Source organism: Marmota flaviventris, chromosome X (genome assembly GCF_047511675.1).
Source record: "Marmota flaviventris isolate mMarFla1 chromosome X, mMarFla1.hap1, whole genome shotgun sequence".
NCBI lineage: Eukaryota > Metazoa > Chordata > Mammalia > Rodentia > Sciuridae > Marmota > Marmota flaviventris.
Genome location: NC_092518.1, coordinates 52848923 through 52868540, shown reverse-complemented (window position 1 = coordinate 52868540; position 19618 = coordinate 52848923). Strand labels below are relative to the sequence as shown.

General features: G+C 38.0%; 1 long non-coding RNA gene across 1 annotated transcript in view; it reads left to right on the top strand.

Annotated features, from left to right (window-relative positions):
* Nucleotides 1-19618, top strand: part of LOC139703309 (uncharacterized) — a 51200-nt gene that overhangs the window by 26574 nt on the left and 5008 nt on the right. Inside the window, exon 2 of the long non-coding RNA XR_011705711.1 lies at nucleotides 9454-9524. This is a non-coding gene — a long non-coding RNA (uncharacterized lncRNA). The remainder of the gene's footprint in view (nucleotides 1-9453; nucleotides 9525-19618) is intronic.

Below are 19618 nucleotides of genomic sequence, written 5' to 3'. Positions count from 1 at the left end.
AACCTCCAGGACTACGGCAAAATATCTAATATTCATTTCATCAAAGGCTCAGGAGAAGAGACAAGAAGTATGGCTGAAAAAGTATTCTAAGAAGAGTAGGAAACTTTCCAAATTTATCAAGGAACATATAGGTTCAAAAGGTTGAACCCTAAACAGGATAAAACAAAACAGTTCACACCAAAACACATCACAGGGGGCTGAGGATGTGGCTCAAGCGGTAGTGTGCTCACCTGGCATGCGTGTGGCCTGGGTTTGATCCTCAGCACCACATACAAACAAAGATGTTGTGTCCGCCAAGAACTAAAAAATAAATATTAAAAATTCTCTCTCTCTCTCTCTCTCTCTCTCTCTCTCTCTCTCCCCCTCTCCCTCCCTCCCTCCCTCCCTCCCTCCTCTCTCTATCTTTAAAAATAGTATCAAAACACATCACAGTCAAACTTCTGAAAATGAAAGATAAAAAATTGTTGAAAGCAATGACATCAATAGCACAGTCCACAAGGGAAATAACTGATGTTAGACTTCATCAGAATTAAAAAAATTTAAATCAGCATACTATAGTGATAAGGCCACACAAATGTTTATAACAGCTCAATTCACAATAGCTAATATATGGAGCCAACCTAGGTGCCCTTCAACAGATGAATGCATAAAGAAAATGTGTTATATATACACAATGGAATATTACTCAGTCATAAAGAAGAATGATTTTTGTACATTCACTGGTAAATGGATGAATCTAGAGACTAAAGTATCATGCTAAGTGAAATAAGGCAACCCCCAAAACCAAAGATATGGATGCTAACCCACAACAAGGGTGAGGGGTATAGAAGTTCTGTGGATTAGACAAAGGAGAATGAAGGAAAGGCAGCATGGATAGGAATAGAAAATATAGTGGAATGAATCAGACATAACTTTCCTATGTTCATATATGAATACACCACCAGTGAAACTCCACCTGATATACAACCACAAGAATGGGATCCTAATTAGAATAAGTTATACTCCATGTATGTATGTCAAAATATACTATACTGTCAAATATAACTAAAAGAAACAAAAATTTGGAAAAAAAATAAAAATTTGTGTTTAACAAAAGACCCTATGGAAAGAACAAAAAGATACATATCTCACAAAGGAATAATATCTAGACTATATGATAAATTTTCAATGGGCTAGGGATGTGGTTCAGTGACAGAGCACATGCCTAGAATGCATGAGGCCTTAAGTTCCATCCCCAACCCTGCAATAAACAAACTCTCAAGACTCAATAGTTTAAAATACTGATGAAAAATGGGTAAAAACCACAAAGAGATACTTTATAGAAGAGGGTATACAATGGCAAATAAACGTGAAAAGATTTAGCATCATTAGTCATTTGGTAAATGCAAATTGAAGCCATAATGGAATATCACTATGCATGTATCAGAAGAGCTAAAATTTTTAAAAAAAATATGACAACACCAAATGCTAGCAAGGATGGGAAGACTCTGTAACACTCATATATTGTTAATGGGAATATAAAATGATTTATACAACATGCAAAACAGTTTGTAAAATTCTTAAAGTACTAAATATGAAACTTCTGTATGACCCAGTAAGTATAATCTTGGGGATTTGTCCCAGAGAAAAGAAAACTTATGTTCCCACAAAAACCTGGGCATGAATGTTTGTCCCAGCTTTATTTGTTGTAACCCCAAATTGAAAACAATCCATATCACCTTCAAAAGTTGTATGGTTAAACTGTGGTACATCCACACCACAATATAAAAAGGAATGAATGGTTGATACATCACCTAAATGAATATCAGACAATTATGCTGAATGAAATGATCCAAATCTCAAAGTTACTCAGTATATTATTCTATTTATATAACATTCCTAAAGTGACAAAATTATGGAAATGGAGAAGAGATTAGTTGTTGCCAGGAATTAAGGAGGGAATGGAAGCAGGAGATAATAGGGTGTTACTATAAAAGAACAATAGGAAATATACCTATAGTGATGGAAATATTCTGCACTTCACTGTATCAGTGTCAACATCCTGGTTGTGATATCATACCATAGTTGTTTTGCAAGCTGTTACCATGGTACAAAACTGGGTAAAGGGTATATAGAACATCTCTGTATTGCATTTTACAACTGTGTGTTACAATAATTAATTAAACTGCAAATTTTAATTTAAAACGTGTAACAGTCCCTGCTAACTACTTCTTTTTTCCAAATACCACTTTGCCAATGCCCTGCAACACATTTCTAGTTAGGAGCTAATGGATTGATGAGTCTTCTTTATAATGTTGAAGATGGAATATATATATATATATATATATATATATATATATATATATATATATATATATTGTAGATGTACATAATAGCTTTAATTAATTTATTTATTTTTATGTGATGCTGAGGATCAAACCCAGTGCCCCACAGGCACGAGGCAAGCACTCTGTCACTGAGCCACAATCCTAGTCCCAAGAAGATGACTTTTGAGAAACCTAGAAACTAGAATGGGAAAGCTAGTTAGGAGACTTCTTTATTTTCTGTGAGTGGCCTGGTAGAGGTAGAATATTCACAGGTGAAATGCACATATGTGGGCATGCATGCATGTGTTCAATGTGTGTGTGTGTGTGTGTGTGTGTGTGTGTGTGTGTGTAAGAGAGAGCATCTTCAATAACTAGGAGGGAATAACCCAGGATGAAGAAGAGAGGGAGGAAAACCCTCTGCCAAGATTTACAATACTTATTAGAAATCTTTCCATTCTCTCTTTAAGCCCAATCTCAGATGTTTCCTGCATAAGTCTGCTTGTATTATTTTTTAGGCAACACTGCCACTAGTGTCAAAATTGTTATACTGCACCTTGAATTACATGTTGTTGGCCTGGAGACAGCAACAAGATACTGCCCAGGTGCAGACTGACTGGGACTGGAACAGATCACCTCAGGCCTAGCTACATCTTCTTTTGAATTGCAACAAATGCAAAGAATGAGGTTTCTGGGCCTCATCGTGGCTGCTGTGGTGTTCAGGAAACAGCTGACTCTACTCAAAATTGTTGCAGAGACCCTTTTAAATAATGAGGTAGAGCTGCAGAACTATGTTCAGTTCTGGGTTTTGAAGGATTTTTTAATTTTATTTTTTAGTTGAAGTTGGACACAATACCTTTGTTTTATTTATTTATTTTTATGTGGTACTGAAGCTCAAACCCAGAGCCTTGCCTGCGCTAGGCAAGCGTTCTACCTCTGAGCCACAACCCCAGCCCCAGTTTTGAAAGATTTTGAGGGGTCTTCATGTTGGATATTTTGGGGGCTCTCCCCATGCTCCCAAATCATGAGGGCACCAGAAGTGGAGATGGGAATGGTAGTAATATAGCCCAGGTAGTACAATTAAAGTCCCCACCATTGGGGGTGCTGATCAGGCTGTGGTTTGTAAGCAGTCCTGGTTGTATGTCAGAATCCGTGAGAGGAGTGCATTATGAGATGTTGGATATCAGATGTATAGACATAAGCAGTTTCTGTTGTGAAGCTATCTGGTATAATAACTACCCTCTAATTTGTTGTCATGGATGCTATAAGGAATGGAGGAAGAAGGTAAATTTTCATACTGAACTCTTCCATGTACAAGGTCTTCTCAGGTGCAGAACTGTCATTTTTTTTCTGGAACAATGCCCTCAATGCAAGACAAAGTGGAATGGAGTATGTATCCCCCATGTGTGTTAGAAATGTAGCACTCCCCCTCCCCCCCGACCACCACCAAGTTTAGGAAGGGGCAGGAGCCAGGGAAAGGTATCACATTCAATCTTATGTTTGTAAAGGAGTGTCTAACTTGTATCTCCAGGAAGACTGAAACTTCCTGTCAGGCAGGGATATGCTTTCTCCTCTTCCTTTATTCTTAGCAATATCTAGTGCAACCCCTACTCTGTCATCCAAGTCTTGCCGCTTCCCACGTTCTTATCTTTGATCTCTAAAGACATTAACAGAAGCAATAACCCAACATGCAGAGGGGCGGGAGGCAAATACTCCACACCAGAAATTGTTTTGAAATCCTTTTATTCTCTCTTAGAGTTAAAGCCCAATTTCAGATATTTCCTGAATAATTCTGGCCCTTGTGATTATTTGTTAGGCAACACTGTCTCTAGCGTCAGAGATATTGCACTGTACCTTGAATTATGTGTTGGTGGCCTGGAGGCAGCTAGATACCTGTCAGGTGAGCCCCTGCACATTGCTGGGATAAATATACAACTTCTATGTGCCAGTGCCTGGAGAAAAAAAAGGTAAGAATCTATACAAATGCCACAGAAAGCACTAAAGCTCAGAAGAATCATCTCTGAAATCATAGTAAAAGAGAGGGCATGTTAATCGTAGCAATTGTAGGAGTTTAGTGGGAGTAAGATAATTTCCAACCAGAGGATCCATCATGTGACTTTTTAATTTATTTTTTCATATTTTTAGTGGTGCACCAAAGTTGTACATAATGGTAGGAATCATTACATATATTTTTAAATATTTTTATTGTTTATGGACCTTTATTTTATTTACTTATTTATATGTGGTGCTGAGAGTCAAACCCAATGCCTTACAGGTGCTAGGTGAGCACTCTACCACTGAGCCACAACCCCAGCCCCTCATTATATATTCTTACATGCACACAAAATAACAATACATTTTGATCAATATTCTATCATGCGATTTTGAGAGACAGAGGTAGCAGTCATTCTGGATGTATGGTGTGGAACTGTGTTTTGTGCTGGAAACAGTAGGTAGGAATCAGACCTGGTATATTTAGAAGAGATTTTTTTTCTGCCTTATCACCTGGTCAAAGGCTTGTGGGAACACAACAAAAGATGCCCCAGATCTGTGGTTTTAAAATATCAGTCCAAGAACTATGTAATTTAAAAGATGCACTGGAGGGCATAAGAAGTGTTGTTTAGGTGGAGTGCTTTTTAGCATTCTAGGTAACTCATGATAATTGGAAATATGAACGAATATATGTGAGACATTACAGAATTCTGATGTACATGATTTGTTTATTGGATTGTGGGTTGTTGATCGAGTGGTTTGGTGATTGATGCTGAAGGATGATGTTGCCATTAACAGGAAGGGGGATGGTGGAGGACAAGTGCAGGAGATGCCATACTGTATTTTACAATAATCTTTTATTGAACATGAAAAAAATTGAGGTTTATTCCATGAACTTCCTACATTGTTTCCAGCCACGTACTCATTTTGTTAAATGGCATTGCCACAATAATATTTGAGCTAAGGCAAAAAGATGGAGGGCAGACCCTTTATGAATACTTACTGACAGAGAGAGAGAGAGAGAGAGAGAGAGAGAGAGAGAGAGAGAGAGAGCGCGAGTGTGCGCCTAGTCATGGGCAGGCACAAACAGACTCTCAGGATAATGATAGCTATTTTAGGGCTGGGGATGTGGCTCAAGCGGTAGCGCGCTCGCCTGGCATGCATGCGGTCCAGGTTGGATCCTCAGCACCACATACAAACAAAGATGTTGTGTCTGCCGAAAACTAAAAAAATAAATATTAAAATTCTCTCTCTCTCAAAAAAAAAAATGATAGCTATTTTATATCTGGGCCCATAGTCAAGTGTCCTCTAGCTACTTGTGTGCTGAGAATATTGGGAGAAGACTATTCCCATTCATTCTTCTAGGACAATATGTATAATAGGCCACAAGGTAACAATTATATAAATTACAACAAAAAATTTCATGGAGATACACCTCAAACTTACCTGTGTAATTTAACTCATATTAGTTTGCCTTAGTGGTTCTCTTTATGCCTTTGAGAATAGGCCTTTCCAGGGGGCTGGGGTTGTTGCTCACTGGTAGAGCACTTGCCTAGCATGTGTGAGGCCCTGGGTTCAATCCTCAGCACTACATAAAAATAAATAAATAAAATAAAGATATTGTATTCATCTACAACTACAAAAAATGTTTTAAAAATAATAGGCCTTTCCAATTATCAAGAATATAAGTAACAATAAATATTGGCAAGGATGTGAAGAAACGGGTACACTCATACATTGCTGGTGGGACTGCAAATTGGTGCAACCACTCTGGAAAGCAGTATAGATTACTCAGAAAATGTGGAATGGAACCACCATTTGACTCAGTTTCCGCCTCCTTGGCATATACGTAAAGGACTTATTTTAATAATAGCATTCTATAATGACACAATCACATCAATATTTATAGCAGCTCAATTCACAATAGCTAAACTATGGAACCCACCTAGGTTCCCTTCAACAGATGAATGGATAAAGAAAATGTGGTATATATACACAATGGAATATTACTTAGCCATAAAGAAGAATGAAATTATGGCATTTGCCAGTAAATGGGTGGATCTAGAGACTATCATGCTCAGTGAAATAAGCCAATCCCAAAAAACCAAAGGCTGAATGTTCTCTCTGATATATGAATGCTAACTCACAATAAGCCAGGGCGTGGGGTGGAGGGAAGAATAGAAGTTTGCTCATTAAGACATATGGAAATGAAGGGAATGGAGGGAGATAGGAATAGTAAAGACAATAGAATGAATTTGACATAACTTTTCCATATTCTTACATGAATACACGACCAGTATAACTCCACATCATGTACAAGTACAAAAATGGGAAGTTATACTCCATGTATGTGTGGTATGTCAAAATATATTCCACTGTCATGTATAACTAAAAAGAACAAATTTTAAAAATAAGCCTTTTGCCGAGTGTGATGGCACATGTCTGCAATCCCAGTGGCTTGGGAGGCTGAGGCAGGAGGATCTTCAGTTCAAAGCCAGCATCAGCAACTTAGTGAGGCCCCAAGCAACTCAGTGAGATCCTGTCTCTAAATAAAATACAAAAAGGGCTGGGGATGTGGCTCAGTGGTTAAGTGACCCTGAGTTCAATCCCTGGTAACTCACCCCACCAAAATAGACCTTTCTTTTGTATTACTTTCTTCCCACTCACATATGTACATGGGTACAAAAATCTCTGAGTTAGGGCATACTGCCAACTTACTTAACTTCACAATTCCTCATTTTTACCTTTTCCTGTAAGAGAAACAGTTGAATAAAATTTTAACTTCTAGGACAAGATACATTGAATCTACTCCTGGTTTCACCATTGTACAATATGGGACCTAAAAAGACTACCTAGATGTTTTTCTTAGTTCTTATCAATTATGGGAGAACAAAAGGACTTTAAATGATCTAAATTATCCTATATTTTCCTCAGGACTTCTCTCACTATTTCCCTGAGAAGTTCTTTATGTTTCCCATTGTCTATAAACTTTCTGGCCTGTGACAACAGCCCCATTCTTTTTGTGGGGGCTAGAACGTCTGTGACCAGGTTTTTAGAGTGTACATTAGGTAACAGGTTGTTTTTCTTCCTTTCATTTCCTCCCAAAGCTTATTCCTTCATTCTAACCTGTATGATCTACAGTTGTTTATGGGATTGCTATTGTCCCTCATCACCCATTCATGTCAGGCTTCCAGGCTTCTCGATGTATATGCCCTGGGCCCTGAATAATAATGGATGAGAAGGATATACTGTGCCTGCAGACTGGAGGAGAAGAGGAACCTAGACAGTGTACTCTGGAGAAAGCTGGGAAAGATCATCCCATAGGTTATACACAACATGAGGAGGAAAGTTAGAGCCAAGGCAAGAGCAGAGGTTATTTTTTAAGATATCTAATAATTTAGGATCACTAGTGCCTAGATTGTGGGAATAGATAGTGGTCTACAAAGAAGGGCTATATTCATTAATAATTTAGTATGTTTGTATCATTTGTTCATTCTGCAGTGCTTTTTTAGATACTGTTGTTTACAAGCAAGAAAGAGTCTCTGAGTTCAAGGATACTAACTTGTGAGGAGAGAGAATTTTAAAAATTCAGCATATAGTGACCTACTAATTCTAATAATATTAAATAATATTTACTAAATGCTATATGTGGTTCCAAGAACTGTTTTAAGTACTTTGTAAAGATTTGCTCATTTTATACTCATCACAAACCCTATCATTTAGTATTGTTATTATCCCTATTTCGTAGGTTATAAAATAGAGGCATTGAGAAGTTAGGTAACCTACCCAAATTCACATACCATTTTACTGGATTAGTGTGGTGGGCCACACAAGGTCAGCTTATTAGATGGGCTTACATTTTTAATGAAGGAATTCTGGAGAAAATTAAATTTGAAATGTAATTTAAAGGGTGAGGAGGAAATACTAGGCTAATAGGGTGAGAGATAGTGTTTAAGACTGAGTGGTGGGCATGTGTACAAAAGCATGGAAAGAATTGGAAAATCTGCACTTTGGGTATGGTATTTGGCAGAGGGATACTAGTGGCCTGGACACTTGAGGATTTGGGATTTTATGTAGAAAGCTCAAGGCTATTGTTCATCAGGAGGTCACAGAAGGTTAGTCTGATTGAATCATACAATCAGACTGTGGTCAACCAAGCTGTGGTTATTTATTTGAGAGGAGCTTTTTTTTTTTTTTTTTAATAGAGCTTGTGTAGACCTGGGGTTATGTGAATGTGGAGTGCTGGAGCAATTAGTAGAAAGAACTCAGGGAGAAAAACAGGGGAAAAATAAATGCATATTACAGTAATATTTCTTTGCAAGGACCTCTCCCTCCACTAGGGCCCAATTCCAGAACATTATTTGAGTCCAAAAATTAGGCAACTCCTAATCCACTGTTTCTGTGGTCAAATTGTACCCAGAAATATTTGTTGGAGTTTCAGGAAGGAGATGTCTGATATGTATGATCCAATTTGTAGACCTCTGGGGGTGAAATTACTATACATATTTATATTTCAGGCCCTTGTGGTGGCTACTATTTCAGGTAAGAAATGGTGTGACTGGGACATTTTTCTATTCTTGAACAAGTTGGAGACATCACATGGAGATCTGTTATAAGTAGGATGTAAATTTATTTGAACATGGTTAGAGGTATGACTGCTGAAAGAACTGCTTGGTGATGGGAGTCCCCCAGACTCTTTGAACCCTGAAGACTTCTTGTAGGGGACCACAAGTAACATCTAGAGGTTGTTGGGGATCATGGAAACAGAAGTCAACAAGAGGCCATCATGGAAGTCTTTCCTCTGAAACCCAACAGACTATAGATTCCATTCCTTGAGTTTGGCTTTCTAAATACCTGTAAGATGCTTCCACTTCTCTTTAACTCTCTGCACATGTAAGAAGTAAAGACAGTTATGTTCTCTTCTACAGCCTTGCCTTCCTATCAGTTTATTTTACTGCTGCGAGAGCCAAATAAGATTGTCAACTCCTTGCCTGCCAATCTCCTTAATAGGATGAGATGGCTCTTCCTAATCTGCTCAATTTTCAGTCTCTCACCATTTTTCCTTCTCCCTCTTTTTAGATACATTTAACACTTATACTTCCCCGCAATGGACTACACTCTGTTGTTACCTCCAGGCCTATTGTGTTTTTTCTTCCAGGAAAACTCAGACCTCCCTGAACTGCTTGATACTTTTCCTGAAGAACAGAACAAGACCAGAAGGAGTGAATGGTGAGTATGACTGAATTTGAAAGCAGGTAAATTTGCTATAAAGTTGCTGCAATAGACCCAAACAGTGGGTTTCAGGCCTTAACTAGGACAGTGATCATATGAATATTAAAGAAGGGCTCACGGGGCTGCAGTTGTGGCTCAGTGAAAGAGGGCTTGCCTCATATGGGTGAGGCACTGGGTTCAATTCTCAGCACATATAAATAAATAAAATAAAGATCCAACAACTAAAAAAATATTTAAAAGAAAGAAAGACTCACCTCACGGATACAACAGAGATAAAAACTATAGAAGTCACATTATTTGTATATATACTCTTCAGTAATCCCGACTCTTTCCCCTGACTGTAATTCCAGGTTTACTGTGCTTAGGGACAGGACATGTAGACTTACTGTAAACCCATCTCAATGAAATTCAGAAATCCATCATCTCTCCCTGTTTGATTCCATAGATGGTGTGCACAGAGAAATCCACTCAGGCTTTTCTAGTACCAGTCAATCTGATTTTCTGAGCTAATTGTTTCTTAATAGTAACTACTTAGAGAGACCCTGATTTTCCATTTTTTTCCCATTTTATTGTAACAGATACAATGATGGTTTATCTTTTAAGGCAGTTGTTCTTAACTTTGCTGTATGTTGGAATTCACCCACAGATCTTCAGAAAATACTAATGTCTGTCCTCCACCTTAGACATTATGATTTAATAGATATGTGGTGTGACATGAGTATGAGAGCTTTTTACAGCTCTCAGGTTAAAATATGCATAAAAGTTTGAAAACTACTGCTTTAAGGACTTCTGCATAATCATGACTGGTAGTAGAGCTTTGAGTGGAAGTGTATTCTGGGAGAAGAGCAGAGCTGTCTCTTTGACAGACTAATGTGTTATTCATGGCACATTCTCTGTGAACGATCCAGGTGAAAGAGCAAGGTTTCCTGAAGGAATATTGTGCACCTCATCACTGTAAGACATTGGATGTCATGAGTAAATAGAGATTTATATGAAGGGAAATGCCAGATGATCAAATGTGTATTTTAAAGTCTTGAATCAGTATTGGAGATGGACTGAAGTAAGAGGTGGAACAAAGAGAAAAGATGAGATAATTCTTTCTAATCTCATAAAAGATTATTGAAATAGTCTGACCAAGGGTGAGGATGTGGGAGTGTGAATAAGCAAAAGAGGTTGGATTATTTGGCAAACCCTGTCTTCATGTCACTCATTCATCTATCTGCAAAGGTGGCAAAGGTAGAGAAAAGAGATGTGACAATCAAGTGATAAGTTGAACCTTCCCCAGATCTGCTTAGCACAGGTAGTCAGGAAGGAGGAAAGGCAGAAAGTACTAAAGAGAGAAGATGTTGAAGTTGTCTTAATGAGGAGTTACTGATCTAGTCATGACCTGTGTGAGTAGCAGCACTTGCTCCCCGAAATACAGTGAAGAGATGGTTAGTGATCCCTGAATAGGCCTGGCATAGGAAGAGAAGCAGAAGCTTCTGTTCCCCCAAACCAAGAACTCTACTGCAACTTCTCTTGCTAGATCTTTCTGTAGCCAGAGTGACCTGTCCAAGTGTAGAAATAGCCATGAATCATGCTCTTTCTTGAAATGACTTCCCATTACCCTTGTGGAGGATGAATGAATTCACCACACATCAAATTGGCTGACAAAGCTCTTAGAAAGATGGCTTCTTTTCTCTAACCTTTTTCTCTGGCTATGAGACCCCTGATGATTTTCTCCAAAGCCATTGGAGTTTCTTATTTGCTTCCTGTCACCCTCTGTGCCTACTTTTATCATAGAACTTAGATTAAGTACCTGAATAACCTGGTGACTCTAATCTCTATAATGCACCTTAAGAGCAATGACAATGTCTCATTAGCTATTATATTCTCAGATTGTCAGATGTAAGGTCTGACAAATTGTACACACAATAAATAAATAAATGAATAAATTGGTGAGTTTATTAACTTAGGTATTTTGTTATAGGAATGGAAAACAAACTAACATAATAGCTGATGGATTGGCAGCTCAGTCTCTGAACCCAAACTCCCAGTTCATCATTTAATAGCTGTATATCCTTGGTCAATCTTATTAATATCCCTGTACTTTAGTTTTATCATGTGTAAAATGGAGGAAATAATTGCACATATCTGTGGGGTTGTTAGGATGATTAGAAGAGTTAATATTTTTAAAAGTACTTAAAACAGCGCCTTATATATGATAAATGCATATACATGTTTGTTTTCAAAAACAGACTAATAACTTTGGAGTTACAGTACCTTTTTTGTACTAGGTCTTAAACCCAGGGCCTTATGCATTTATCCCTAGCCCTTTTGATTTTTTTAAATTTTATTTATTCAATTTGCCCAGGATAGCTTCAAATTTGAGATCCTCTGATCTTAGGCTCCCAAATAGCTAGAATTATAGACATGTGCCACCATGCCCAGCTGGAATCATAGCTCTACACTATGAAATTTTAAAGCGATGATGATGTAGGTAAATGGTCAAAGAAGCTAAGTCTTTGTAAATGGAGAGGAAGGGTAAGGAAGGAAAAGAGAATATGCACCTGTACACAGGGCTAGGTGTAAGGTGTGGTGATGAAAAACATCTGGATGATGTCCTTAATATCGTCCATTTCCAGTGAATGTTATTTCCATTCATCCCTTGTGGAAAATCACCACCAGGAAAGAGTCCTTCTTATTACCTCCGTTTTCTTTATATCCATATGCAGTGCCTATTGTGTCCCTAAGAGCTATTTGAAGTTTCCAGAACACTGCAAAAATCAATAAGGCCATGACCCTACAATCAGAGTTAGTTAGGTGGTAAATACACCAGGGTTTTATGCAGATAATTTCAGGAGCTTGTTTGATGTGGCTTAACCTGAGAGGGAGATGATAGAGCAAGAGGAGGTTAATATCCTAGTACCTAATCCATATAGGTAAAACTACCCATAGATAGGTATGAAGGATTTGGACATGAAGTGGGGCATACTGGCAGGAATAAATAAGAAGAGCCAAGCTGGGTGCAGTGGTACATGCCTATGATCCCAGCAGCTTGAGAGGCTGAGACAGGAGAACTGTGAGTTCAAAGCCAGCCTCAGCAACTTAGTGAAGCCCTAAGCAACTCAGCAAGACTTTGCCTCTAAATAAAATATTTAAAAGGGCTGTGGATATGGCTCAGTGGTTAAGCACCCCTGGGTTCAATTCCTGGTACAAAAAAAAAAAAAAAAAAGAAGGGCCAGATTTTTAAAATAGAAGCCCAGTAGTTGTGTGAGCTTATGGGATTTGACAGTTTTGATGTTTTTAAGGATATGTGCATAAGGGAATCTTCTGACTGAATGAGGGGATGGTTAGATCATTAACAGAGAGAGGGACTTGGTACTGAGAGGAAATTTCCACAAATCTCTGAGGATTTTCCATCCAGGAAGTCTATTTAGGCTACCGTACCCCTAGTGTCTGCATAGTAGAAACTACCTCTTCTAGTCTCTGCTGAAGATCATGTAATTGGGGTTTCATACAATATGACTGAAGGTGTTCTATGGGAGTGGTATCCTCCCAAATAGACACTGTCAGGAAATAGAGCCAGTTGACTACATGCACAGGTTACTTCTCAGAGGTAAGAACAAGTATACAGAGGTCTATGATCAATGCCCTGTGGGAGATGCTTCGTGCAGCAGACAACCAGAAAGTCCTCAGAAGTACAGTCCATGAAATGTCATGTTAAGCAGATCCATTTTATATAAAGATCATATGAATGTATCAATTTTTCCTTCTTTATCTGTTTTAGAATAAGTGATCATCAAGACTAGCTTTAAGAAAGACATTGGCAAAGTTTGCTCAATAAGAGTTCATGAGGGACAGCCTCAGTGCCTCTTTTTCTTGTAAAAATATTTCATGATATGCCAGATGCAGTGGGTCATGCCTGTATTCCCAATGGCTCAGGAGGTGAGGTAGGAGGATTGCAAGTTCAAAGCCAGCCTTATTAATTTAGCAAGACTCTAAGCAACTTAGCAAGACCCTGTCTCAAAATAAAAATACCAGGCTAGGGATGTGGCACAGTGGTTAAGTTTCTCTGGGTTCAATTCCTGGTACCCCCAAAAAATATTTCATGATAAGCCTGAAGTATTAAAAACATTTTCATTATTAATTATATATGTCTCACTCTTGAGGACTTTTTATGACTTTAACACATGTCTTACGAGGTATGGGCTTTCCTAGGGCAGGCTTTTCTGACTGGAGTGAGGGAGGTTGTTCTAGATTTGATTATTGTATGTCCATGAGAGTTAGTCTAACACTATCATGATGTTCTGGATGTTTTTAACTCTTCTGATTTATTAAGTCTTTTATCCCCTTATCACATTTTTTGTGTTCTGCTCTCCTTCTCCTTCCTTGAGTGTACCTTCTATTGACTACTTTAAAAACATTTAGGTATCTACCTGTGTGTTAGATGGGATGGGTCAGGTTTTTAAGTTTTAGTTGATATTATGACTGAGGACCCAGAGCTTTCACATTCCTACCCTGTTTCTCTACTTCCCCATGATGTTGTCAGATGAGCTATACTCACAAAAGGAAGTAGGATAATTTTATTTATTCCATTATTGGATGACTTAGTATCTGCTAACACCAGGACAGTACTTAACTGTCAGTCTCTCACCAAGGTTCCAGACCTAAGTGGTTATTCTTCTGTTTCCCCTAAAGATGAGAGTAAAAACCCACTGCTGTGTGATTTGGATACAAAAGTGTATAAAGGGTTTTCAACTTTTGTCCTTCAAGTCATCTGTTATAGTTTGGATCTGGAATGTTCCCCAAAGATCCATGTACTTAAAGGTTTGGCGCCCAGTGCAGTAATGTCCAGAGGTGAGGGTTTGGGGCTCTAACTTTATCTGTAATCCATTTGATAGGTTAATAATTTTAATGGTCTACTGAGAGGAGGTGAAAACTGTAGGAAGGTGTGTATGGTTACAGGAAGTAGATCACTGGGGGCATTCTCTTGGGGGGAATTTATCTTCTCCATGGCCCTTTCCCACTGCTCTGCTTTGTAGCTACCATGAACTAAGCAGGTTTCCTCTGCTTCATACATCTACCATGATGTTCTGCTTCACTTCAGGCACTTTTTATGTGTTAAAGTCATAAAAAGTCCTCAAGAGTGAGACATATATAATTAATAATGAAAATGTTTTTAATACTTCAGGCTTATCATGAAATATTTTTTGGGGGTACCAGGAATTGAACCCAGAGAAACTTAACCACTGTGCCACATCCCTAGCCTGGTATTTTTATTTTGAGACAGGGTCTTGCTAATGAAGTAGGACAACCATGAACTGAAACCTCTGAAACCATGAACCAATACAAACCTTTCCTCCTCCAAGTTGTTTGTCAGGCATTTTTGGTCACAGTGATGAAAAGCTAACTAACACATCTTCTTTTACTCTCATTCTATGAGTTCCTAAATCTAACTGTTGGGGCTGACAACAGTGCATCATGGCTAGGTCCTGGATAAAGAATAAATCTTTACTAGTTATCTTTCTTTTGTGTACCTGCAACTCATGCACAGGGTTTGTGAATTTGTTCTTCATCAGTCTTACAACCTTTTCTTTTTCTTCCTACATTTGGTTAAGAGGCCAAGGATCCTAGGAACTAGAGAGCAGCAATGAGAGCCCTTCACTCCTGAGCCTTCTCCTGTTAGAGGTGGGTGCCTCTGAACTCACCATTATTCCAAATCCTTATTCCTTGTGAAAAATAGAATGATTGCTGCACCAGAATTCTGGAATCCGGAGTGAAACAGAGTAAAATTAAGTAACTATGTGGCCCATCTTATGCAGGGTGATGTAAGCTCTGTGAGGTGATGCACCAATGAAATGGCCATTTTTCTGTCCTCCAGGGTCTTTATAGTAAAGGTATACCTTTAAAGCAAAGGTAGATCCATTCACATATTGATGACTATAAACAAGAGATCCCAGTGGTGAGTGTACTAACACAGTCTGGGTTTCCCTTACTATCCATACTCTCATCTTCCAAATAAAAACTATAAGAACTTGGGAGATTTTTATACTGAAAATTCACTCTTTAATTTGAAAATCCATTATACTTAATGAACCAATGAAAATGGTTAAGTTGTGGGCAGATTTGAAAGTGAGAGGCTGTAGAGTTTCTTGCAGTCACTGTCAGTGGGTTTTGCTTTATGCTCCCGTTGTTTAAACATTATTGCTATTATCTCTCCACTTCCCTGAGACTTTACCCTTCCATAGTCCTAGGTTTAAGTCATGTTGAGCAAGCACAGGGTATTTGTGGCTAATAATGAACATTTGCCACATTAATGCTTTGAAAATCTCAGACTGGAGCTGAGAGGTTCAGGTAATTTAAAAGGTTGTGCTAGGAAATTAGAGAGTGGAGGTAAGGAAGGCTTGCAAAGTCTTCAGATCTATGTATATAGTATGTCTTGCCATGTATTTATTCCTAATATCTCAGCAATATTTTATATATTTTAATATACTGGTCTTATACAAGTTTTTACAAAAATTATTCCTGTATTGCTCATATTTTGATACTATTAGAAAAGGTATATTTTTCAACTTTTTATTTTGAAATAATTATATATTCAAAGGAAGTTGTAGCTAGAGAATAGAGAGCTACCATCTACCCAATTTCTCAAAATGGTTATAACATATAAATTAAGTATAAAATCAAAACCAGAAAATAAGTATTAGAACAATATGTGTATAGTCATTTCATTTATGTGTACTCTGTTACTTGTAGACCACTTTATTTGAGGTATAAATGACATCCAAAATGCTGTACATATTTCAAGTATACACCTGGGAAACCACCGCTGCAGTCTATGATGTTGAGTATAACTAATACCTCCAAGGGTTTCCTGTTACCCTGGTTTTTTACTTCTCTGTTTATTATTTTTGTGATAAGAATACTTAACTAAATATGTACCCTCTTAGCAACATTTTTTAGATAGGATCTTGCTGTGTTGCACACTGGCTTTGAGCTTATGATCCTCCTGCTTCAGCTTCCTAAATAGCTGGGATTACAGGCATGTGCTACCACACCTGGCCCTCTTAGCAACATTTAAGTATACAGTATTATTGTTGATTATAGCTACCATACTATACAGTAGGTCTCTAGACTTACTTGTCTTGCATAAGTGAAACTTTATACCCCCTGAACAGCAACCTCCCAATTTCTGTACCCTTTCCCTTGGTAATCACTATACTACTTTCTGCTTCTAGAAGTTTTATTGCTTTAGAAATTTCATATTAATTGGAATCATGCAATATTTATCCTGTGACTGGCTTATTTCACTATCTTGTTGTATGATGCAGTCTATAGTATTGTTTGGTATATCTCTTATATAGCTATAAGCGTTTATAATGGTTGCTTTAGGTACTACATTATACATACATAACTTATCACAGTCCACTGGTGGTGTCCTTTTACTTTTTATTTTTTATTTATTTGCAGGGGTGGGGGTACTGGGGATTGAACTCAAAGGCACTCAATCACTGAGCCACATCCCCAGCCCTATTTTGTATTTTATTTAGAGACAGGGTCTCACTGAGTTGCTTAATGCCTCGCTTTGTACTGAGGCTGTCTTTGAACTTATGATCCTCTTGCCTCAGCCTCCTGAGCCTCTGGGATTACAGGCATGCATCACTGTGCCTGACTTCATTGTACTTTTTAAAGTGAAATACAGGAGCTGGAATACAGGAGCTCAGTGGTAGAGCGCTTGCCTAGCATGTGTGAGGCACTGGATTCAATCCTCAGCATCACATAAAAATAAATAAAGACATTGTATCCATATACAACAAAAACATAATTTTTAAAAAGTGAAATTTAACCCTTATCTTCATTGATGTCCTTTTACCCCCCACACACATACACTTATATCATTTATATTTTATACCATTTATATCATTATCTTACATATTTTCTCTATATACATTTGGAACCACCTCAGACAATGTTATGATTTTTGCTTCATCCATCAAATGTAATTTAGAAAACTCAAGAGGAAAAAGAGGTAATTCTCAGACAAAGATTTTAAAATAGTTATAAAACTATTGTCTTTACCTATTTGGGGCTCTATCAAGTTTTCTTTATTCCTTCCTGATGTTCCAAGTTTCCTTATTTTATTATTACTTTTCTGTTTGGAGATTTCTTTAGCCATTCTTTTAGAGTACATCTGCTGGTATAAATTCTGAGTTCTCCTTCATCTGAAAATATTTTGCCTCCACCTTCATTCATAAAGGATACTTTAGCTGAATATAGGATTCTGGGTTGATGGTTTTTATGTTGTGCTACTTCCTTCTGGTCTCCATTGTTTCTTTTAATGAGAAATCCTTGGCATTCAAATTGTTTATCCTCCACTGGTAAAGGTGTTATTTCTTTCTCATTGCTTTCAAGAACAATGAGAAAGAAATAACACCTTTCCTTTGTCTTTAGTTTTCAGAGTTAGTTTTGAAAGAAATAAGATCTTTCCTTTGCTTTAGTTTTCAGAGTTTGATTTTGATATTTCTTGGGTGGATTTCTTTGTTTTTTCCCTGTTTGGTAGTTTCTCAGTTTCTTGAATCTGTAAGTTTATTAATTATTTCATTTTTTTCAAGTATGTTTGCAGTTGGTCATTGAAGTTTTTATAACTATTTTAAAATCTTTGTCTAGTAATTCTCACATTCCTGTCATTTTGACATTGTCATCTGTTGATTGTCTTTTTTCATTCAGTTTGAGACATTCCTGCTTCTTGGTTGATAAAAGCAATTTTAGCTGTAAACATGGACACTGTTGGAATTATGAGATAGTGGAGCTTATTCAAACATTAATTTATTTGTTTCTTTGTTTGTTGGTACTGGGGATTGAACTCAGGGGCATTTGACTACTGAGTCACATCCCAAGCCCTATTTTCTATTCTATTTAGAGACAAGGTCTCCCTGAGTTGCTTAGTGCCTCACTTTTGCTGAGCGTGGCTTTGAATTCGTGATCCCCCTGCCTCAGCCTCCCGGGCTGCTGGGATTACAGGCATGCACCACCACACCCGGCCTTCAAACATTTTTTTAAAGATGGCTTTTCCTGACACTACTCTGGCAGGTAAAGGTAATTGCCACTGCATTAGTGCCAGGTAGGTTTGAAGTCCAGATTACCCATGTAGCCTTTGTTGACACCTGAAAGAGCTGCTCCTTGGACTTCTGGATGGGAGGGTGGGATTTATGGCTTCCCACTGTGGCTCCATTTATACCTCCCTGGCTGGGAGGATAAGAATGCCTTTACTGCTTCTTACATGGTCTCCACATGGGAAGAAGGGTTTTCTTGTTACTATTACCACTAGAAGGTAGTGAAAATCCCAGCTTTTCACTAGGTCACTTTGGATACACCTCTGAACCTCATTTCTGAGAGGTTAATGTACTACAGGCTCCCTATGTAGTCTCTACTGATACTCTTCTGGAGGATTGAAAGTCCCAGCTTTCTGCTTGGCTTTCTCTGGCATGATATCAGCAAAGAGGAAGACGGTGTGTACCTCATCACAGACTTGTGAGGAGTGGCTGTTCTTCCTCTCCACAGTCTTTTCTGGCAAGGATGGGGTAAGACCACAGTTCTTTCTGGTTTTTGTTGGAGTAGAACAATTATCTGAAAGTTTTCTCTCTAACAAGGCTGAATCCCCCACCCCTCGTCTTTTAGCTATAAAGAACAGGCTGTTATTTTTTCTATTGTTTTCATTGTGTCCTTTGGTGTTTCTGGGTTGCTGGCTTCTCTATTCCCTCATTTGGGATATGTGAGGCAAAAAGAAAACCCCAGGAACTCACCACATATTGTTCCTTTGGTCCCAAGTTTCCTAGCTAGTCGGACTTCTTCTCTTCACCTTTCAAGAATCTTCTTGTTTTATATCTCCTGCACAGGTCTTTTAATTATATTTAATACAAGGAATCAGAAAAAGTATAACTACTTTTGACTACTCCTGGAATTGGAATTGTTGACAATTTTTTTACCACTTTCTCTAGTCTAGCTCTCCGACTTTTAGCCTTTACTCCACAAGAAATATCCTTTGGGAGAGAACATTTATCTTATCAGTTTTTCCATTCTATTTGTTCATAGTGGAAAAACAGCAGATG